Source organism: Thalassophryne amazonica, chromosome 16 (assembly GCF_902500255.1).
Source record: "Thalassophryne amazonica chromosome 16, fThaAma1.1, whole genome shotgun sequence".
NCBI lineage: Eukaryota > Metazoa > Chordata > Actinopteri > Batrachoidiformes > Batrachoididae > Thalassophryne > Thalassophryne amazonica.
In genome coordinates this window covers 10,693,785-10,717,961 of record NC_047118.1, presented here as the reverse complement: position 1 = coordinate 10,717,961, position 24,177 = coordinate 10,693,785, and the positions used below count along the sequence as shown (strand labels likewise).

Below are 24,177 nucleotides of genomic sequence, written 5' to 3'. Positions count from 1 at the left end.
TAATTAAATCAAATGAAACATTATTACTTAAATCCCTAAAATTAACAATTTCAGGTATATTGAAAATAATAGTATTAATTACATTTAAAACCCCTGTGTTTCATTTGTTAGAGCGTACACCTGAAGGACTCTCAGACCATGAGAAACAAAATTCTCTGGTGTTATGAGACAAAGGCTGAACTCTTTGGTATGAATGCCAGGCGCCAAGTTTTGGAGGAAACCAGGCACCATCCCTACAGTGAAGCATGGTGGTGGCAGCATCATGCTGTGGGGATGTTTTCTAGCAGCAGGAACTGGGAGACTAGTCAGGATTGAGGGAAAGATGAATGCAGCAATGTACAGAGACATCCTGGATGAAAACATGCTCCAGAGCGCTCCTGACCTCATACTGGGGTGATGGTTCATCTTTCAGCAGGACAGTGACCCTAAGCACACAGCCAATATATCAAATGAGTGGCTTCAGGACAAATCTGTGAATGTCCTTGAGTGGCCCAGCCAGAGCCCAGACCTGAATCTGACTGAACATCTCTGGGGAGATCTGAAAATGGCTGTGCACCAACACTCCCCATCCAACCCGATGGAGCTTGAGAGGTGCTGCAAAGAGGAATGGACAAAACTGCCCAAAGATAGGTGCACCAAGTTTGTGGCATCATATTCAAGAAGACTTGAGGCTGTAATTGCTGCCAAAAGTGCATCAACAAAGTATTGAACAAAGGGTGTGAATACTTAAGTACATGTGATTTCTTAGTTTTTGATTTTTAATAAATTAGCAAAAAAAACAAAAACCCTTTCTCATGTCATTATGGGGTGTTGTAAGTAGAATTTTGAGAAAAAATTTTTTTACTCCATTTTGGAATAAGGCTGTAACATATAAAAAAAAGTGGAAAAAGTGAAGTGCTGTGAATACTTTCCAGATGCACCGTACCTGTTGATTTGGCACAAGACAACTGGCAATAAAATTAATTATTTACAGGTATTATACCAAAGCGTTCCATTACTTGTGCAACCCATCATCTTGGCTTTTATATTTTTAATAACTATATATCAAACTGTAGAGATTTGCTTTCAGTTTGAGTTTAAGGAAGATATATATACGAGGTCTGTATCGGACCTTTAAAAAAACCAAAAAAAAAAAACCTGATGGATTTGAATCACGTGTGCTTGCATGAGCAAACCTTGAACCTTCGTGCGCATGCGTGAATTTTTTCACGCCTGTCGATTGCATCATTTGCTGGTAAGCAGCCTTTGTGTGAGGACGTGTGTTGTGCTCTCGGCAGATTTTCATTTCAAGGAAAATGACGGAACGACTGGAGCAGCGCTACTGCATCAGATTTTGCCAGAAACTGGGCGACAGCCAGGTGGAAACCATTCAGAAGAGTCAGACGGCTTTCGGTGACTTTTCAGTCATGTGACTATCCGAGAAATTGTGGAAGAGGTGGGCATGTCACAGCATGTCCTGTGAGACTTCAACACTAAGGTGCTTTTGCTCCGCCGTCAGCAGCTTCGGCATGAATTTCACCATCACTCTTTTCATGGCCAAATCTTCTGTCACAATGGAATGTGCCAAAAAAGTGCTGATGTCCACCTCTTCCACAATTTCTCGGATAGTCACACGACGGTCCCGCTTCACCACAGCGTTCACTTTGGTATGATCTGGTCATTTCAGCATGTTGATAGCTGACCGGAGCGTGGCTCGCTCTCCACCGTTGTGCGGTCGTCTTTAAACCGGTTGTACTGCTCCTTAATCTGTGTGATGCCCATAGCATCATCACTGAAAGCCGTCTGAATCTTCTGAATGGTTTCCACCTGGCTGTTGCCCAGTTTCTGGCAAAATTTGATGCAGTAGCGCTGCTTCAGTTGTTCCGTCTTTTTCCTTGCAATAAAAATCCGCCGAGATCACAACACACGTCCTCACACAAAGGCTGCTTGCCAGCAAATTACGCAATCGACAGGCGTGAAAAAATTCACGCATGCACACGAAGGTCCAAGGTTTGCTCATGCAAGCACACGTGATTCAAATCCTTCAGGTTTTTGCAAAAAAAAAAAGAAGGTCCGATACTTTTCTAACAGACCTCGTATATATTTTTTTGTATTTGAAATGGCATTAACAAATTAAAATGTGTTCCAATACTTTTGGAGGGCACTGTAAATATCGTGTTGCATGTAAATCCAATTTTACCAGTTCCTCAATAAATAAGACATAGATGTGAACTGCAGTTACTGTGGTTGAAGGACTTATTGTACCTTGTTGGAGGTTTGACTGAATGCATCTCTAGCTGCTGGATTATGCAATATCCAATTCCATGTTGTCGTTGTTGCCCTTGAAGTGCCAAATATGACATCAATCAACACAGAGAGAAACCACATTTCCTTCCTGTCCGCAGATGGACTCCTAACACCTGCAGAAGACAGCGGTTAAAAGGTACTGGTGATGCCATTATCACTTTGTCATGTTCCGGTGCAGTTGCACAGTCAGCCTGCACAGTGGAGCGGTGCAGACTCGAGCTGGTGTTGCTGTTGTCCTTAATGAGTGCAGTAAATCAGCCATGCTTACAAATACGGCATGTTAAATCACAATAAGCCCTTTGTACAAGAAGTGACAAAAGAGGGCTGCTTCTTGCACGGCTTCGTGATCGAACAGCTTCTGGTAAACAGCACAGGCGGGGCAAATAACACACGTGTGTGCACACACAACAAAAACAGGACAAATAATGGATATATTTATCTATGGTGAGGAAGGAACATACTGCATGTAAACATATGTCCAAATGGAACAGGATGACAGGACGGGAAGGAAAGAGGGAAGGAAGGAATTGGTTGGCTGAACAAACTAGTGCACTGGTTGATCTCTGCTGGATGTGACCATGTGTTGGAGTGGCCTCAAATACTGCAGAGTTCTTAAGTTACACAAGATTTTTCAGTTTTGTCATCACTCCTGACTCCTCTGCAATGGCAGTGAATTGATTTTTTTTTTAAGCTCACAAAAGACTTTAATCGACTCTGTTGGTTAGAACACTGTATACAGTATGTGGAACTTGTTTCAGGGCAGGAGACGTACAAATAGGTCTTCCAGCAAAGTCAGAAACTCTATTGTTGATTGTGATATGCTGCTGAAAGGAAACTTGTTTAAATTAATAAAGCTTTGTGTTCTCTTCCCGCATTCTCTCCTTTGGCTGCTCTGAATCTGACCCTGGTTTGCACTCGGTGCCCTTGTAACACCCACACACCACTATGTCAAAGCAACCACTCCACAGTGGGATTTTATTTGAGTTTTTCTCTTTTTTAAAGGACATGTAGTACTGCACAGTGCTTTTCATCTCCTTAATTAAGCCCCTGCCCAGCAGAAACCTTTTGTTATCCTTGGTGAGGCAGGAGTTCTGTTGTGACTTTGGGCAAACTGATTTCTGTCTGAAATAAAGGCTCCATTTGTGTTTATGTGCCACTTGAGCTTTCATTTTCTATGGAGTGAAAATAGTGCATCAGCTCTTGTGCCCTTGTATTTCAAGTTTTCACCCTGGGCAGCCTGCCAGTCTGTTGCATGGCCCCATATAGACAAACATATCCACTCTCTCACTCACACCTGCAGTCAATTTAGAGTCACCAATTTACTTAACTCGCATGTCTTTGGATGTGGGAGGAAGCCAGTGCACCCGACGCAAACATGGGGACAACATCCAAACTCCACACAGAAAGGACTAAGGGGAAGCGATTCCTGGACCTTATTGCTGTGAGACAACTGTGCTAACCACAAAAGCCCCTTTCACACCTGACCAACACAGAGTTGCGTAATGTGGTGTATTACCTACACTGAGCTTATGCAGCCCTACGTGGCAATATGCTGAGGGATGCCTTGAGGTCCGTGAAATTGACATTTCACTGACATTCGGCGTAGAGCACTGAACGCAGTGTTCTATACAAGTCAACACTCTGCTACCATATGCAAATCTACATAACACTGCGCTACTGTACACTAAGCCTCTGCAATTGTACGCTACCCTGTGCCAGTCTGGCAAAAAATACTTTTAGGTTTTTTTTAATTTTTTTTTTTATCAGTACATCCCAAGATGCATTGCTCGATTTCATTCATCCTACTGGACTCTGCTGAACTTTGCTGGCAGTGAAATGTCAAAACCACAGAAGAAGAAGAAGCTTCCCCCCTGCATGCAAAACAGAAACAAAAAACCTTTGGTGCATTCACAGTCAAACTTTTGTAAAAAAACAAAAAAACAAAAAAATTAAGTTGGACTAAACCAGAATCAGAACAATTCCGGTCCAAATCCAAGAAAGCACAAGCATATTTTTGTACTGTTTTATTTGTAGAAAATGCTGAAAATTCGTATTTCTAAATGTGCCTTTACAAAAGTGTAGTTTTGTAATTTGTGTCTGCAAGGCTCGTGTTGTGCCTCACAAAAGCTTATTTGCACGAGTGAGTCTCATCTTGGTGCTACAAAGCCGACTCTATGCACAAAACACTTTTGCAGTGTTTATCCCATGATTAGTCAGGAAATACCACTTTAAGAATCACAAAGTTTTGTATGTTTTTATTTTTAGTGGAGCAGATAACTGTAACAATTGTTCATTTCTGGAAACAAGCGCCAAAATTGGAACACATACTCCTCAAACATTACTCTTTTGAAAAAACTGAGCATCCACTTGAATTTTCAGTAGGCGGCCAGATAGGGGTCAATTGAAGAATTACACAGGGGTCAAAATTTAAAAATGCTCCAATCATATTGAAAATTATATCACATTATTTGTCTGATCACAATGATACCAAAAAGGTATAGTTTGGGCTATCTATGACTGAATGTTATGGAGTTATGGGGTAAAAACAACAAGAATGGTGACAAAGGTCAATTCAGTTTGTATAGGGGAAAAAGTTAAAGTTGCTCCAATTTTGGTAAAAAAGTGGTGCAAATTATTGGTCGAACTAATAGGATTAATAAATGAAATAGTTTTGACTGTGTTGAATGCTTGGTCTGCAGGATAAAGGTAGAGCAATGTCTACGCCCATTGGATTCTATGACATAGACATATGTTACCCTGTAACATGATAACTAAGCATGCCACATAGTGCAAACTATTCCTTTTTAAAATCCTATTAACTCAACCAATAATTTGCATAACATTTTACAATATTTAGAGCAACTTTAACATCTGAGCCCTGTACAAACTAATGCTGACCTTTGTTACCATTCTTGCTATTTTTACCCCATAACGCCATAATATTTAGTCATAGATAGTCCAAACTATACCTTTTTGGTATCGTTGTGATCAGACAAATAACGTGGTATACCTTTCAATATGACTGAAACATTTTTAAATTTTGACACCTGTGTAATTCTTCAATTGACCCCTACCTGGCCGCCTACTGAAAATTCAAGTGGATACCCAGTTTTTTTAAAAAGAGTAATGTCTAAGGAGTATTTGTGCCAACTTTGGTGCTTGTTTCCAGATTTGAAGGATTCCTCTGTAAATATTCTGTTATCTGCTGCACTATTTGTTTTACATTCCACTTTACCTTTAGGGCCCCTTCACACATATGTACAACTCAGGGCGACTCACATCAGAACAGCTGGTATGAGTGAACCACAAAACATTGCGGGCAGGTGTGTATGATGCCGCTGCGACAGTTTCTGCATGTGGGAACACTGTGCCAGCAGCTGCGCAGTGTGTGAAGAAATAGTAATAATAATAAATAAATAAATAATAAAAAATTACATGCTGCGATGGTTTTGTGCATGAGGGAGCTTTTCACTTTTTCAGCTTTTTGTAAATAAAAAATAAAAATTACATGCGACCCACGGGACTCGAACCTGCACTTTCCAAAAGCTCTGATTGCCAGTCAGAAACTTTACCACTGAGCTACCATCGCTGTTTTGTAAAAGGTGCAGGAAACTGCCTGATATCAGGAAGGACATGGACGTATTTCAAAAAATAAAATAAAACCACACGCCACATAATAACACCACATTTTATTAAATCCTTCTTATTAAGTGTACAATACAAATATGATCCGTCTGTTCCTCTGTAGATGACCCATGGTCACAGACGTACAGTCATGAAATGACATGAATGGAGCAGTGCGCTCGTCTCATCATGTGCACATCTGTTGGATAGTGTCCAGCCGACCCCACGTGTGTGTCCTGCCCGACACGCGTCTTGTGGACACCGCGCCGCAGGACTGACACCGCGTCATGTGGAACAGAGCTTACGTGGGTAATGTGACAGTGAGATCGCCCGCTGCATGTTATGATCTGACAGTCTGTTTCAACCTGGGGGCAGCCTGTCATGTGCGCGCACTCACTCACTGCAGCCCATCGCCACAGCGATATATGTTTTTATTTATGTCCACATGATGACAACAAGCAGACACACGCACATCACAGTGGGCAGTTGTTAGTCCATGTCCATCCAAACACAGTACGTGTTATCCTGCCGTGACATCCAGATCCACAGATCTCCACAGCTGCTTCTCTGGGCGGAGCACCCCCTGTCAATTCAGCACACACACCAACGTGTCACTCTGTTTGCAACGCGACACTCGTGGGGCACTTAGACAAATTTCACTGCGAGCTTGACTAGTGATTATCTACAGACTGTTTTCATGTTAACAGTGCAAATGGCCACACTTTTTTTTTAGGTGCCATGCGAGCGGTGTTAGATGTTCGTGCGTATCAGTTGGAATTTGCCGGGAGGGGGTTTGATGAGCTCGCACAGCGCATACTCTGTCTTTCAGCTGCTGGTGTGTGCAAATATTTGTAGCAACAGGTGTATGAGGCATTGAAGCCAGCTACAAATTTACACATTTTGCATACGATTCCTGCTTCATGCGCACTTTATGCGCAATTAAACCAAATTCGCACTATGTGTCAAGGGGCCCTGAGCAATGCAAATGTCTGGTGTGAAACAGGCGTTACTGAGGAGGTGTGATAATGGTACCAACGGATCACAGAAACAGAGTATTTCATGAAATAATATATTATTATATATAATATAATATATATCCAAAGTTATTTTGGAAGTGGAGGTAATGGCCGAATTTTGTTGTTGATAGGAGTCAAACTCTGTGGAACACATGATGTCTGATGCCTTCTGTTGTGAGTTCTTACTGTTCATTTTAATTGCTGTGCAGATGGTTTCATGACCTCACAGACAGGTATAGGTCCAATTAAAATGGAAACATTACAGCTTGGTTAAAACCTATTAAATACTTTCAGAGGTGGTGTATTAACATCTGCTGTGCTGGTGATTAGTCATTGCATGGCCCAGTGTTCCCATCAGTTATTCAAATAAGTGGTCTTCACAGTCAGTTTGGTTCTAATGACTTGTGACCAGAATTAGATCATGCCAAAATATCAGCCCATCTCGTTGTGACCTGTTCAAATCCCAGTTTGCTGCTGTGGGCCTCTGATTTGTATGTTTAATTAACTAGAGCAATCAGAGCACCAAAAAAAAAAAAATCATGTGAATTACCAAGTCCAAAGAGGGAAATTTTGAGGTGTGTGTGCCTTAACTGTTTTGAAAATATGAACTTCATTTTTCCCTAGGTTGTATTTCTAGTTATTGCATGCGATGCTTCAAATACAAGTGCACGTGGGTTAATGCGCTATTGTCGCTTTATAATTTTCCATCTCTCGAGTCTTAACGCAAGTAGCCACTCACACATGCTGTATATTCCTCCCACCTGTGTTCGTGCTGAGTGGGAGAGGCGTGTAGGGAAACCTTCAATGAAGTGATGCTGCTTAAGGTTAGAAAGCTGTGGGTCTCTCCGAGGCGGCGCTCTGTGACTCTCCACGGGGCTGTAACGACAGGATGGTGAGTGGCCAGTCCACACAGTTCTTCTGTTAAACACTCATGATGGGGTTGTGCAAATGCTGTTGCTGCTGGTGGCGGTTTACAAGGTGTTTTGTCCTCCATGAGGAGCTATAGCATAAACAGCCAGAAGGAGCGGTGGGTGGGGGTGTGTGTGTGTGTGTGTGTATATGTGTGTGGGGGTGCTCTGCAACAGAGCTCCAAAAGAGCCAAACTGTACATCACTCATCAAACTCATTATGGATGTTTTGTGGGCGGTTTCAATGTGTGCGTGTGTATTGTGTGCAGTTGCATTTGTAACCTCTATATGGTTGTGCTGTGGTCTTGTGAAGATCAATCAATTTATTTTCCAGACTGTAAGTCACAAGGGTTTTTTTTTTTTTATATACATTTGGGAAGTCTTGTACCAAATATTCCAAAGTGACTCATATGTTAAAAATAGGAGCGCAATGATCCACGAAAATCCTTTTTTTTTTTTTTTTGGTATGTTTTTCAGTACAGTGGAAACACAACAGTAATGTTATTTAGCTGATGTCTTTTCGTCAAAGTGTGTGACTCAATAGTCTTTCCAGATTGTTACAAAATGCTCTTTTTTTTTTCTTGAATTCTTTAAAAATTTTATTCTGGTGCAGCTTATGTACATATTTTTCCTCTTTGTGATCTATTTTTTGATAGTTGTGACTTAAACTCTTGTGCAACGTGTAATGTGGCACATTTAAATTAGAAATAGCCAACTTCATTAGACTTGACAAAAATTTAATTTGATCTCTGTGGCTTGTTTTGGTTTCAAATTGTATGCAATATTTGCATCAAATATCAAATTAGCTTTTGCAGTGAAGAGAAACTTGAAAAAATAAATAAACCTGAAACTTGAAGAGCACATACCTGAAATGTCATTAATGCTCTGGTCAAATTCAGGATTGATGGCAAAGATTTATTTTGCATGCTGTATTTTAACAGGAGGAATTGGGTGTTTGGTGCTGCAGTTGTGTTGTCAGCGTAGAACCTCATGCACAAATAACATCTTGTCAATAAAATTCAATAAAATCATTAACTGGGTAGCAGCCTAGCATCTGATGAACACACATTGATAGACTATATTATTTGCTATACTGTAATGACATTTGAACTTAACATGCACGGTAAGCAAGCATGGAAATGTACTGCCGTGACTGATTTTAGAATAACTATATATCTAATATAGGTGCTATGCACAGAAGTTAACAGATTTTTGAAGGGTAGGTATTTGTACTATCTGGTGTTATCTTACTCACTTCAGACCACTTTGAACTGTTTGCAACACTTCTATACTTTGGTAGTAGGGTTGTGCGATATGACCTGAAATTCATATTGTGGTATAAATTGAACCCCTTCATGGTAACGATATATATCAAGATATAAATTTAAGTATAAAAATTATAATGTAAGTGTTTCTGAATGGGTTATGTAGTCCCTTAGCAAAGTTAAATTGATTAAAAACAAAAGAAATACAACAACAAAAACAGATATAGTGTAATTTTGAGAACATTTATTGTGCAGATCTCAAAACTCAAGATTAAAATTCAGCACTCTGTGGTGCAAAATAGTGCAAAGGAACACAAACACCATTTTTATAACTTAGAATGTAAATATAAATAGTAAATTTCAAAAATATGAACAAATGTAGCAAAAAAAACCTCATTTATGGACAGCTAATTACATTATGTACCTGCAATAAGAGGCCACACAATGTTGTGTGGGCCGCCAGAAGAGGAGGTACTGCTGGCCCACCACCAGAGGGCGCCCTGCCTGAAGTGCAGGCTTCAGGCACGAGAGGGCGCTGCCGCCTCAGGAACAAGCCGTGATGACAGCTGTCACCCATCATCCGTGACAGCTGTCACTAATCAACCAACCCACATCTGGAATAAAAGCAGGAAGACACCTCCACCACACTGCCGAGATATCATCTTCATCTAGAGGTAATATCCTCAGCCTTTGTGGTAATACTGAAAATCTGTTTATTGTGAGTGTTTGCAGGAGTACCGGTCCTTTTGTGGAGGCTGTGCAATACTGCACTCTTTTTCCTCTGAGGATGCGCTGCAAGTATTGAGTGAGAGGTGGAGGTGGAATTCCCACCAGGATTGTTGCTGGGTGTTCACACACCCACACTTGATTGTCTTTGCTTTCTTCCAGCAGTACCAGATCCGACACGCTGAGACGGTGGCCACCTGGGGACTTAGGGACTTGGCGGCTCCAGTATTCCTCGGGTTCGGTGGTAGTGGAAATCGTGTGGTTCCGGTTCGTTTCCAGACGGGCGTCTCTTATCGTCGAGCCTGCCCACACGACACCTTTATTGATTGACTTTTGCACATTCTGAAATCTGCTGTGTTTGGTTGTGTCATTCACAACAGTAAAGTGTTATAATTTGACTCCTTCCATTGTCCGTTCATTTACGCCCCCTGTTGTGGGTCCGTGTCACTACACTTTCCCAACAACACAAATTATATTTGTGCCACTCAGTAAAGCAGTTGCTGTTCAAAACAAGACCTCTCTGACTTCTGTTGAACATGTAATTTTGTTCATTGGAATGACCTCACACTTTGTCATTCCTGCTTCTGTCCAGCTGAGGGCAGTGTTAGTACTTTTGTCTGCCTTTGGTGGCGTTTTGTCCAGAAAGTCCTCAGAGACCACCCCATGTGGGTTGGTGATCCTGATTGACTTAGGTCGTGCGTTTCCACCAATGACAAAGGGGAAGGCATGGTTATTTTCTCTGCTTCCCCTGCCCCGAGACGGAGTTGAATGAGATAATGAGACTTTTTGCTTCGGCTTTCTGCAGAGACACGCACCGAACTGAGCTCGAACTGCACGCTGTTGTTTTTTTGTTTTTTTTTAATTAGTGGTTCCGTGGTCTCTGCTTGCATCAACAAGCGTCATCGCAATTGGTTGGTGGAGTGCAAATCGCTACTGTAGGCCAAATTTATATAATTTATACTGTCTACTGCATATACCGTGCACCCTTATTTGGTAGAACAGAAATTTAAACATTTTTACACAATATTCTGCACTATGGCAAGCAAGTGTGATAAATGTTGCCACCATGGATGGCGTTTTACTTCCATTCATTACTGCAAGTTCTTCTTTGTCATTGATGGCTTTAGTGTCTTAGCTGACATTACCTTGTGATGGAAGTGTTACTTGTTACGCCACAATCCTGTTCCCTTGGCCATGTCCAAATATAAAGGTACTGCTGGTTTAACAATTAATGTGCCAATATAATTAACCTATCTACTGTTCCTGTACATAGAAATGGTAATATCAGCAACTTATAGCAAAGATTTTTCCATCAGATTGTGAACCTCACATTTAAGCCCATCATGCAGCAGAGATTAAATGGTGCTGCGTGTTGGTGGGAGTGCACACCATTAAATAAAAAAACAACCATATGTATAACTTGATTTACAACAATTTTTAAAATGGTAAAAAACAAAAAAACAAAAAAAAAACTGGCCTTAAGTTTAGTATTTCTGATCATCTTGCTGTGTTCCTGCTGAAATCAGTTGTGCAGATTGAGCCAAGTCATAGACATGCTAATTTAGGCCAACATGTCTTGCTATCTGTGCTGGCGCTGGATAAGTTCTGATAATGGACATGCATTGGCATAGTGTATTTATTTGTAATCGACATTGGTCTGTGGTGTTACTGTGTGATATCAGGTCTCAGTTATGTTATTACAACATGTGTTTAAAGTGTAGGTGACACGATATGTAATGTTTTTTGAGTATTTAAGACTAAAATTAAACAAGTTTGAAATTGATCCTTTCCTGGTGCACAGTTACTGAAGAGATAAATATTCAGATTTTGAACTATGCTGCACTAACAATCAGGAACTTCTGAACATGTCCCGACATTGGAGAAAAAAGAGGAAGTGACATCACCATGAGAACCGTTATCTTAATAGTCCCATTCATTTTTGGATTTTTACAGGCTATTGACAGCCCTATTTCCATAGAGCAGTTCGGGTTGGTGCTGCATGGTGTTTTCCGTGTCAGAACGGGTAATTCTGGCTGGCAGAATCCTTTTGATTGGCAGGTGGAACACTTATATTGACGAGTGCGCACACACAGTGTTGTGCAGATTCTCCACTCTACATGGAGGCAAAACTGAGTATTTTCACATTATCTTATTTTATCTTGTTTTGTGGATCATGGGATAATTTCATTGTATGCAGACTGAGACATGTGAGCAGATGAGGGGCTGTGAGTCTTTCAACTTGCGGCGCAAAGTGGCCCGCGGTGGAGGAAGAGGATGCTCCATTCACAGCAGAGGCTACAGAGACTCAAACCATCAATCGCAGACGCCATCAACGGATTATGCCTGTAGCTGACCGTGCCTTCCTGGATTGGTACAGCAGAGAGTCAAACCAGCAGTAACACCTGGCACCAAACTGCTGGTGTGACAGACTTTTCTTCAACCAGGACAAGAAATTAGATTATTTTCAGATGTTGTTTTCCAAATTCAGGCTTCATGTGGATATGTTTTCATCAGACTGAAGATGATCTCAGTGATAGGTGGTTTGCATATATAATAATGTGTTACACTACTAACGTACAGTACACTAACTCTATTCAAGAAGGAAACAATATGTATATTAAAAATAGCTAATATTTTCAGTCCCTCATGTCATTTTTCAGATTTGCAATGTATGTACCTGTTTCTAAGAAGAAAAAAAAATAATTCCACACTTCCTCATCACTTTTTCTGATGTCACAGATAGAGTAAAACAAACTCTTTTTTTCATCAGTACATTACGACCAAAGAGCTGGCAAAAAAAAAAAAAAATTAGCACCTCCACCCGCATGCCAAAATCGCCTGCATTATTTATTTATATATTTTATAATCACCGTTCTGTGTTCTGACCTCTGCCCATATCATCACTGTTGTCAGACTGAAGGTTTTCGTCCAAGGTTTAGTCTTCCTCATTGTGGTCTAAATAAGGCTAAAAATCCGTAATGCTGTGTCCTCCACAGCTGCGTGAGAATCACCTTCAGACTAAAAAAAAAGCTCCACACTAGAAAAAAAAAAAAAATCTGAAAACAGCTCGACCTTCGCTGTGTTTTCCATTGATTTGGGCTGAATCAGCAGGTCCCGTTTTCCGTACCTAGCAACAATACAGCCACAGTTGAGGGCTGAAATAGAGCGCAGGCTTCAGACAGCTGTTGTTTATCCTTCACTCACGCACTTATCATCAACTTTTATTGTTCAGGATTTTTTAAAATATCAACATTTCATCATTTCTAGTGATTATTTGTGCACATTTTTTGGTGTCGCCTACACTTTAAAGTATAAATCAGTTTACCATTGTAGCTTTTCTGTGTGTTTCTGTGAACTAGGTCACTTCGCATGAAGGCCTTAATGTCGGCGTTGCTTTCTTACACGTCCACCTCCTCTTTTCCTGCTCACTTCCCTCTGTGGGATCCCAGACTCCCTTTTCTACTCAGTAAATGAGAGCAGCAGCTAGACCTAAAAATAGCAACCATCATCCTGTCTCTTCTTTCCTGCCAACTCCATCCTTTCTTCCTGATGTAGGAGATCCCCAGTTGTCTACCCAGTGTCTTTTTTTCCACCTGCTGATGCTCCTCTAGTACCACCCCACCCTGCTCCGTGGAGCAGGGTGTACCTGACTCTCCTCACCGCCGTCCTACCAGCCAGGATTTCCGGACAAACACAAAGGTCACCTTCTCCAGTGCGTTCTTCTGCAAAGTGGACACACTGCTCTCATGCCTCCCTCCCTTCCCTTCACTGTGCATTTACTCAAACACACGCACATCCTCTGGGTGCCTCTTCATGCTCTACATTAGTCTGGACTACTGGGAGAAATAGCAGAGAAAAAAAAAGCTGTTCATCTCAGCAGTATGTGTTTTCTGGATTGAATTTAAGTGACATGAATTAAATACTTTTTGCATTAATGCTCTCGTTTACCGTTATTGCCAGTGTGACTTCACACGCTTGGCGCAATTAATTTTTTTATTTGCAGAAGAAGCTTTATGCTGAATGATTATCTTGTGGAGGAAAAGAGTCCTGCAAGACAGCTTGTCCTGCCACAGATCAAAGATAAGTTGACAGATCCCGAACCAGAATGTATTTTTCTTTGACTGGTCGTTCTGGAGTAGTCCACAAGTCAGATTGGCAGCTTCCTGATGAGACAGAAGGAACACGGCCAAGGATCAGGCTCAGAGCGATTATTTATAGAGCTGAGTGGGCTTTACGGCTGCAGGCGTTGAATGTGTCAGAGAGAAAATGCATCAATGATCAAAGCCTGCTGAGAGACATCGTCTTATTTTTGCCAAACACACAGCCTGGGATCTTTTTTTTTTGGGGGGGGGGGGGGGGGGTGCTTTAACTAAAGGTTACATTCTGTTCTATAGTAATCTTGATGCTGTGTTGCCCACACTGAGTCCTCAACACCTACACAGGTGAATGGACTTCACTGACTACTTGCCAATTTTAGCCTTCCTTTCCTTCTCTACTCCTCTACTCCAGCACCTAAATAGCTGCTCAGCCCTGGATGTTTTAAAATACACACACGGTAGGCGTTTGGAGAGAGTACACAGCACTCTGAGGCAGCATTGTACCTGCACAGTAATATGCATTTCACACGGAAACAGTGATATGTATGTGTGTGTGTGGGTGTGTGTAGATGCACATGCATTTATTTAAGAAGGTGTCAAGGACAAAAACGGTCTCTTCAAAGATGTTGTAACCAGATTCAGAGGCCTCGATTATAGATGCCACCATTTTTTGTGATTTTTCTCTCTGAAGCGTTGTTCATCACGGTCAGTGACGGGCTGTGGTCGCATCTCCTTGCGTGTTTGGTTGTGGAGCCTTTGAACGCCACATAACACATCTGTTCCAGGACAACACAGGATGCTGCTCCACCGTGATGTTGCCCTCATTCGCATCCCATTATGGGAGTGGAGGAAAGAAAAAAAAAAAGAGATGACAGAGGAATAAAGCAGAGATGTCCTGTACTGCAGCTGTCCACCAGCTGTTGCAATGCAGACACCAGTCAAGGTTATACCCGAGTGAAGTACTGGGGGTGTTTTGGGACAGCCAGCCTGAGAGAGAAAGAGCAAGCTTTAGAAAACTCATGGCCTCATCCTCTAATGGTTTTATTTATAGCCGGAGAACATGCTCAGACTTGCAAATCCCCTATCATCTCCTTCAGTGGTAGCTGATGTTCTGGATCTTGAAAGCTGGTGTTGTACTTCTGTTACTGTGCACAGATCACATCTTTGTGTTTTCTGCATTGCTGCAGATTTGACTGTAATCAGGCTGCTAATGAAGATGAAAGCTTTGTCTCCGAGGTGGAAGGTAAATGCCACAGATGTGTCTCATGTGACTAGCAGGTTGACATTTGCTCTTCATCTGCCTGAAGTTCATCATCTGATATATCTATGAGCTCATGATAAATATGCCACTTGCAGGTACTGAGAACTGCTGAGGTGTCTGCCGGTCAGCATGTCTGGGGGTTCTTGTGTTGAGGTTTCTTTGGAAGTGGGTCAGGATGAGTAAGTTACAAAGATATGCAAAAGAGCAGTGGGAAAGTGCAACAAATTCCCCAAATCCTGTGTGTGTACTTGACATGCGCACTACATTGTGTCGTAGTCATCACCAATTTGATAGTTTGCCAAGCAGTTAGTGGAAGGACGTTCCCAGTTCAGGACTAACCCTTCCTATTCTCCATGTAATGTGGAGTTGCGTCAGGAAGGGCATCCTGTGTAAACTTGAGCTAAATCAACATGCAGGTCCACCGCTGATCTTTTGTGGTGACCTTGAGTTAAACAAAGGACAAAGCGAAGGGACTTTATTGGAATCTCTTTGAATAGAGACGAGGTCAAAGGGATGAAAAATATAAACCATTTTTTTCAAACCTTTTCAGCGATTGAAAAAAGTCACATGGCTGTTTTCTGGTTACAAGAAGTTGCTGTTATGCGCTTCACCTTTTTTGAATGCTCCTCAACTAAACTCACAAAGAGCCCTATGACCCACAGGAAATAAAGAATTTGTAAAAACTAATATATGTTTGCTGAGATTGTACTTCTTTGGCCTCTAGGATTGGCTGTGAGACAAAGATTGTCTCGAGGGGAAGTTCATTTTCCAGATGAGAATTTGTAATTTTAGGAAGTGCTCAAATGAAGTGATGTTTTGCCACTGATCTCTTCATAGAAACATGACAACAACATACACTTAGATGCACCAGCATATATTCATTTACCCCAGAGGGTTAAATAACATAATTATTAAAGGGGTCATATTATGGAAAACTAGTAATATTAATGATATAATACTGTCACTGTCCAGAAACATCCCTGTTTATTGCAGATTCTGCAAGTGAAAAACCTGTTTGACTGAAAGATTGAGTGATGAAGAAAAAAGAAAATTAAGAAAGTAAACAGTTGTGGGAGCTAAAGAACAAAGGGGGAATTGATAACAAGAACAAACTGTCAATGCACTAATCCGAACGGCTACCTTTCGGTCAGTCATCATTGGGAGTCGTGCAAACAAGCTTTCATGTCACACTCACCCAAAACATCCACATCCTTGGCAGACACAGCCAAGATCCGGAGCCTCTGGCTGAAAAAACCATTTGTGGAAATGAGAAAACACTGTGGTGGTGAATGTAATGAGAGGCAAGCTTTGAGAGACGACAGAATTGTTTAATTAAAGCAACGTGTAGACCACAGGGGGAGATTAGACAGTTATATCTGATCGGAGTCCATGAGTGCCGTAAGCTGCCGGTGGCAGAGAACACTACTGTCAGTTTGTTAGCGGAAAACTGTTATCAGCCTACAACTTTAATTTTAGTGATGTTGATGATTTTATTACGTCTACTAGAGTCCTATCAAAAGCCACTGAACCAGGTATTAAAACACTTAGTGAAACTGTTAGTCCTGGAATACCGTGGACATATCTTTGGTTAACTGAACTCAAACAACAAAATAAATAAATGAGGGAAAAAAAAATGATAAAAAACATAAGTTGCGTTTCAGCCTTACGGTCGATTTGTGAACCCCGAAAATTTAGACTACTGTTTAAAAGAAGGATCCAAAGAGGAAGGTCACATCCAAAAACTTCCAAAAACTTCATCACATCTGCAGTGATGAAGCCCTCATCGCTGAAGTGCAGCAGCCAGAGGAGGAAGAAGACGTTCCCAAACCCACTCAGATGAAGAAATCATCACCATCCAGGAAGGAATCGCGCTTCAAATGGTCAAAACTATTGTAATATGCAAAGTTAAGCTGAAGTTTTTTGGTCAGCCTCATTAATTTGCAGCTTCAGATAACTTGCAGTCCAATTTTTGTGACCCCAACTTGTGCGAGTTAAACAGCATTCACCTGTATGTGGGCAGTGACATCATTTTTGTGATTTTGTCTCTGTGCACCAACACAGTAGAGATGAAATGAAACAGTCATGATGTGCATGTCGTGTAGAATTTCCACTTCACTTCACATTTTGGAATTGCACACATGGTTCTCACTTTCCAGACCCCATGGCTGATGTCAAAACTAAATGTATTGAAGATATAAATCATCAGTTTTAACAGGCAGCTTTCTGTAGATTAACCAGAGGATGGATACATGAACATTTCCATGTCCACTAAATATATCTCTTGGACTTCACTTTGACCAAACGTACCATACTATTTCTTTTTCATATGACTGGCCTAATTGTCAGCAGTAGGCGGTTCTCAGAAACTGAGTGACTGAGCAAAGAAGGACAAGTGAGGGAAGCTACACATTATATCACGGTCACATTGTCAGAGTGGGCGTTTGCAGCAACAAGAGACAACAGTTGCTCTGTGCCGGCTAGGTGGGGGAAAAATAGATTATTTTATGCAATTCCTGAGCGAGTCGACACAGTGACTGCCATTCTTAGTAAAAAGCCAGTGTGGCATCAGCTGGCTGCTTGTTGGAACAAAATAAGCCAAGATGGTGGAAAACACTTTGAAACAGCTGTAATTCTGTAGAAATCCAACTTGTTTGTCATGTTTTCTCATGTAGTTTGTAAAAGTTAGCAAATAATAAGCACTTCTCAATCACAAAATGATGTTTTTGTAACCAAATAATATCTCTGAAGTGCTTTAGAAGACATGTTATGGTTATGTTAGCGTCAGTAATGCTGGTAATGCGTTACTTAGTAATGCGTTACTCTAATCTAACCACTTTTTTTAGTAACAAATAATCTAACGCGTTAATATTTCCAAATGAGTAATCAGATTAAAGTTACTTCTCCAAGTCACTGTGCGTTACTATTATTTTTGCATTGTGGGTCGATAGCAGCATTAAACTTGGTCTGTGGGCAGGAGGTCGAGGTTTGATTGAACTACACACTTTAAGAGAGCTGTGAGCTTTTCATCCGCGTTTTTCTGCAACAGCTGCGACTCATCCTCACCTCTTAAAGCATGGTGACAACTGAGCTTTACAAAGACATTTTTATGCTTTTTTTTCTCCAAGCCGCTCCGTATCTGCTGCTGAAAACAGCTGATCCTCCGCGACGCATCAACAACTAACACTGTTTTCCACTCAAATGCACCTAAACTCTCTTTCTGAGGACCACATGATGTGAAAACACAAAACTTTCTTACCTGTAAATCTGGTCCTGTTTTCTGCATAAATAAATGTTATCCATTCTTTGTGCTCAAACGCCAAAGCAGGGGCGAATCCAGATGGAATGGGGCGTGGGGCAAGGATGTGCCCCCCTCCCCCACAACACCCCTAGATTAAAGGTCCAGTTTTGACAACTTTTACAACTACTAATACTACTTAAAATAATAATTTTGACAAGTAAAATGTTTAGAGATAATTTAAATGTTAGAATGAATTTAATAGTTACATTTATAAATAATGTAGGTTAGAAATGGCAAGTTTTACTGTTACAGTGCTGTCAACAGTTAAATATGAGGTCAAGAAAGAGGTCTTTATTTTACTTTTTATAAAACAAGTATTTATTTTCATTGAAGTCAAGAAAGGGTGACTATAAAGTGAGTTTTGGCAAAACAGGTATCATTGTCATGTTGGGTTGTTGTCGGCAGCTGGGGAAAGTAACTAAAAAAGTAACTAGTAATCTAACTTAGTTACTTTTCCAATTGAGTAATCAGTATAGTAACTAAGTTACTTTTTCAAGGAGTAATCAGTAACCAGTAATTGCATTACTTTTTCAAAGTAACTGTGGCAACACTGGTTAGCATGCTATCTAGCATAAAGAAATGTCACTGTTAAAGATGTTGGACTGAAACAAACCAAGCAAACTTTGGTTCTGTAAGCAGTCAAGCATGAAGGAAGAATTCACTTACTTACCCGTCTTTCTGATCTGTCAGACAACATTGTACATATTAACGCCAAGTAACCACAACCTGGCCCGCCTCAGGCACGCCCATCAAGTGACAAACGCTAACTTCTTGTTGCCTTAATTTGTAGCTAATCAATCAATTCAATCAATCAATTTTTTTTTTATATATAGCGCCAAATCACAACAAACAGCTGCCCCAAGGCACTCCATATTGCAAGGAAAGGCCATACAACAATTATGTAAAACCCCAACGGTCAAACGACCCCCTGTGAGCAAGCACTTGGCTACAGTGGGAAGGAAAAAACTCCCTTTTAACAGGAAGAAACCTCCAGCAGAACCAGGCTCAGGGAGGGGCAGTCTTCTGCTGGGACTGGTTGGGGCTGAGGGAGAGAACCAGGAAAAAGACATGCTGTGGAGGGGAGCAGAGATCGATCACTAATGATTAAATGCAGAGTGGTGCATACAGAGCAAAAAGAGAAAGAAACAGTGCATCATGGGAACCCCCCAGCAGTCTACGTCTATAGCAGCATAACTAAGGGATGGTTTAGGGTCACCTGATCCAGCCCTAACTATAAGCTTTAGCAAAAAGGAAAGTTTTAAGCCTAATCTTAAAAGTAGAGAGGGTGTCTGTCTCCCTGATCTGAATTGGGAGCTGGTTCCACAGGAGAGGAGCCTGAAAGCTGAAGGCTCTGCCTCCCATTCTACTCTTACAAACCCTAGGAACTACAAGTAAGCCTGCAGTCTGACAGCGAAGCGCTCTATTGGGGTGATATGGTACTACGAGGTCCCTAAGATAAGATGGGACCTGATTATTCAAAACCTTATAAGTAAGAAGAAGAATTTTAAATTCTATTCTAGAATTAACAGGAAGCCAATGAAGAGAGGCCAATATGGGTGAGATATGCTCTCTCCTTCTAGTCCCCGTCAGTACTCTAGCTGCAGCATTTTGAATTAACTGAAGGCTTTTTAGGGAACTTTTAGGACAACCTGATAATAATGAATTACAATAGTCCAGCCTAGAGGAAATAAATGCATGAATTAGTTTTTCAGCATCACTCTGAGACAAGACCTTTCTGATTTTAGAGATATTGCGTAAATGCAAAAAAGCAGTCCTACATATTTGTTTAATATGCGCTTTGAATGACATATCCTGATCAAAAATGACTCCAAGATTTCTCACAGTATTACTAGAGGTCAGGGTAATGCCATCCAGAGTAAGGATCTGGTTAGACACCATGTTTCTAAGATTTGTGGGGCCAAGTACAATAACTTCAGATTTATCTGAGTTTAAAAGCAGGAAATTAGAGGTCATCCATGTCTTTATGTCTGTAAGACAATCCTGCAGTTTAGCTAATTGGTGTGTGTCCTCTGGCTTCATGGATAGATAAAGCTGGGTATCATCTGCGTAACAATGAAAATTTAAGCAATACCGTCTAATAATACTGCCTAAGGGAAGCATGTATAAAGTAAATAAAATTGGTCCTAGCACAGAACCTTGTGGAACTCCATAATTAACTTTAGTCTGTGAAGAAGATTCCCCATTTACATGAACAAATTGTAATCTATTAAACAAATATGATTCAAACCACCACTGTCTGAGGCCATAAGAAGATCATTTGTAACCTTCACTAATGCTGTTTCTGTACTATGATGAATTCTAAAACCTGACTGAAACTCTTCAAATAGACCATTCCTCTGCAGATGATCAGTTAGCTGTTTTACAACTACCCTTTCAAGAATTTTTGAGAGAAAAGGAAGGTTGGAGATTGGCCTATAATTAGCTAAGATAGCTGGGTCAAGTGATGGCTTTTTAAGTAATGGTTTAATTACTGCCACCTTAAAAGCCTGTGGTACATAGCCAACTAACAAAGATAGATTGATCATATGTAAGATCGAAGCATTAAATAATGGTAGGGCTTCCTTGAGCAGCCTGGTAGGAATGGGGTCTAATAAACATGTTGATAGTTTGGATGAAGTAACTAATGAAAATAACTCAGACAGAACAATCGGAGAGAAAGAGTCTAACCAAATACCGGCATCACTGAAAGCAGCCAAAGATAACGATACGTCTTTGGGATGGTTATGAGTAATTTTTTCTCTAATAGTTAAAATTTTGTTAGCAAAGAAAGTCATGAAGTCATTACTAGTTAAAGTTAATGGAATATTCAGCTCAATAGAGCTCTGACTCTTTGTCAGCCTGGCTACAGTGCTGAAAAGAAACCTGGGGTTGTTCTTATTTTCTTCAATTAGTGATGAGTAGAAAGATGTCCTAGCTTTACGGAGGGCTTTTTTATAGAGCAACAGACTCTTTTTCCAGGCTAAGTGAAGATCTTCTAAATTAGTGAGACGCCATTTCCTCTCCAACTTACGGGTTATCTGCTTTAAGCTACGAGTTTGTGAGTTATACCACGGAGTCAGACACTTCTGATTTAAAGCTCTCTTTTTCAGAGGAGCTACAGCATCCAAAGTTGTCTTCAATGAGGATGTAAAATTATTGACGAGATACTCTATCTCCCTTACAGAGTTTAGGTAGCTACTCTGCACTGTGTTGGTATATGGCATTAGAGAACATAAAGAAGGAATCATATCCTTAAACCTAGTTACAGCGCTTTCTGAAAGACTTCTAGTGTAATGAAACTTATTCCCCACTGCTGGGTAGTCCATCAGAGTAAATGTAAATGTTATTAAGAAATGATCAGACAGAAGGGAGTTTTCAGGGAATACTGTTAAGTCTTCTATTTCCATACCATAAGTCAGAACAAGATCTAAGATATGATTAAAGTGGTGGGTGGACTCATTTACTTTTTGAGCAAAGCCAATAGAGTCTAATAATAGATTAAATGCAGTGTTGAGGCTGTCATTCTCAGCATCTGAGTGGATGTTAAAATCGCCCACTATAATTATCTTATCTGAGCTAAGCACTAAGTCAGACAAAAGGTCTGAAAATTCACAGAGAAACTCACAGTAACGACCAGGTGGACGATAGATAATAACAAATAAAACTGGTTTTTGGGACTTCCAATTTGGATGGACAAGACTAAGAGACAAGCTTTCAAATGAATTAAAGCTCTGTCTGGGTTTTTGATTAAAAAAACTAATGTGACCGTAGAGATAGGCTTCTGTGGTTGTAAAAAGCTGTGCATACTACAACTTTTATTTTGTCTTTGTGGCTTCCCTCACATATCTCCTTCCATGGTCCATGATGCACCACGACAAACAAATCTGACAAATGCTGCTGTTGTGGGTGTTTGTTTGACTTCGGTCATTTATTCCTCAGATCTTTCTTGCTTGACATCCTGTGGCACTTATAGGAAAGAACTGTATAAACATGTGTCACACATTCCATGCAGGTAGTCAGACTCTTAAATTATGGTTCTTGCTTGTACAGGGATCAGGGCAAATCAGGGAACCCCTGCTGCTGGATTTGCCTCCATTTGGGTAATAATCTCCAAGAGAATGTGACTCAAATTGTTGCCATAATAGATTGTGAAATTATGTGCTTTGTTTCTCAAAGGTAAATGAGATGGTGAAACTGAAACAGAGAGAGGTTTTGTGGACTTTTAGAAAGTCAGTTTGATGTTGGGTCCAGTCCTGAGAATACTGCGGCAGAGACATGAAATGTTTGACTTGTTCCTTTTACAGTATTTCAGCAGACTGAATTCCACAGAGTAGCTTTTTTGTTTGTTGTTGTTAATATGTACCATTGAATTACTGAGCACGGTTATTGAATTGTGGGACTTTATGTACAATATAAAACATCAAACACTTGAAACTATACTGTCAAAGGTCCATCAATCTGATGGTGTACATTATGGGCTGTTTGGAACGACCCGCCTCCCCACCCCTCGAGCATCTGCCCACCCCAATTGTTAAATAAAAACTGATTAAACACCCAACCTAAATTAAAGTTTTTTTTATTAAAGTCCATTAATTGTTCATAAAATAAATAATTTCTTGACCCCAACAAATCGTAAAAGGAAAAAAAAAAAGAAAAAAAAAAATGTTTTCACGTTTTTCCTCATATTTTCTAAGTCTTACCTGTGACGACCTCATCAGTGTGCGCTGGTACACAATAAATTTTGCAAAGTACAATTTACTCTGCTGGGATAACATTTGGTCCCAGTCCAAATCGAGTTAAATCAACTCTATCACTGTGTAAAATCAACTTTTATTAGAGTAGAAACACAAGTTGACAAGACAGTAGAGCTGATTTCACTCTATAATAGAGTGTATTTTACTCTGTTTAGAGTGGGACCAAATGTTATACTCAGCAAAATTCACTATGTAGTAACTGCATGACAATGACATCAGTTCGAGAGTTTGTGGTATAAGAGTTTGTGGTGCGAGAGTTGCATACAAAGTGGAACAGATCTGGCACTAAACGGGAGTTATTTGTGATTTATTGTTTATTTGCAGGAAACCGATGGATTGCCTACTCCACGTAGGGAATACGGCCTTGCCCCAAGTGAAGGAGTTCAAGTACCTCAGGGTCTTGTTCACGAGTGAGGGAATGATGGAGTGTGAGATTGGCCGGAGAATCGGTGCAGCAGGGGCGGTGTTGCATTCGCTGTACTGTACTGTTGTGACGAAAAGGTAGTTGAGCCAAAAGGTGAAGCTCTCAATCTACTGGTCAGTCTTCGTTCCTACTCTCACCTATGGTCATGAGGGTTGGGTCATGATCGAAAGAACTAGATTGCGTGTTTAGACGGCCGAAATGGGCTTCCTCAGGAGGGTGGCTAGTGTCTCCCTTAGAGATAGGATGAGAAGTTCGGTCTTCCGTAGGGACCTCGGAGTAGAGTCACTTCTCCATGTTGAAAGGAGCCAGCTGAAGTGGTTCGGGCATCTGGTAAGGATGCCCCCTGGGCGCCTCCCTAGGGAGGTGTTCCAGGCACGTCCATCTGGGAGGAGACTCCGGGGAAGACCCAGGCCTAGGTGGAGAGATTATATCTCCACCCTGGCTTGGGAACACTTCAGGATCCCCCAGTCAGAAGTAGTCAATGTGGCCTGGGAACGGGAAGTCTGGGGTCCCCTGCT

At 40.9% G+C, this 24,177-nt stretch overlaps 1 protein-coding gene and 1 long non-coding RNA gene across 3 annotated transcripts in view; one reads left to right on the top strand and one right to left on the bottom strand.

Moving 5' to 3' along the window:
• Positions 1-24,177, top strand: part of si:ch211-210g13.5 (inactive phospholipase C-like protein 2) — a 267,948-nt gene that overhangs the window by 64,484 nt on the left and 179,287 nt on the right. The window lies entirely within an intron of this gene.
• Positions 9,853-23,418, bottom strand: LOC117527414. The gene is made up of 3 exons (XR_004565525.1): positions 23,296-23,418; positions 21,211-21,212; positions 9,853-9,864 (listed from the first exon to the last, which is right to left on the bottom strand). It is a non-coding gene; the product is annotated as an uncharacterized LOC117527414 (long non-coding RNA).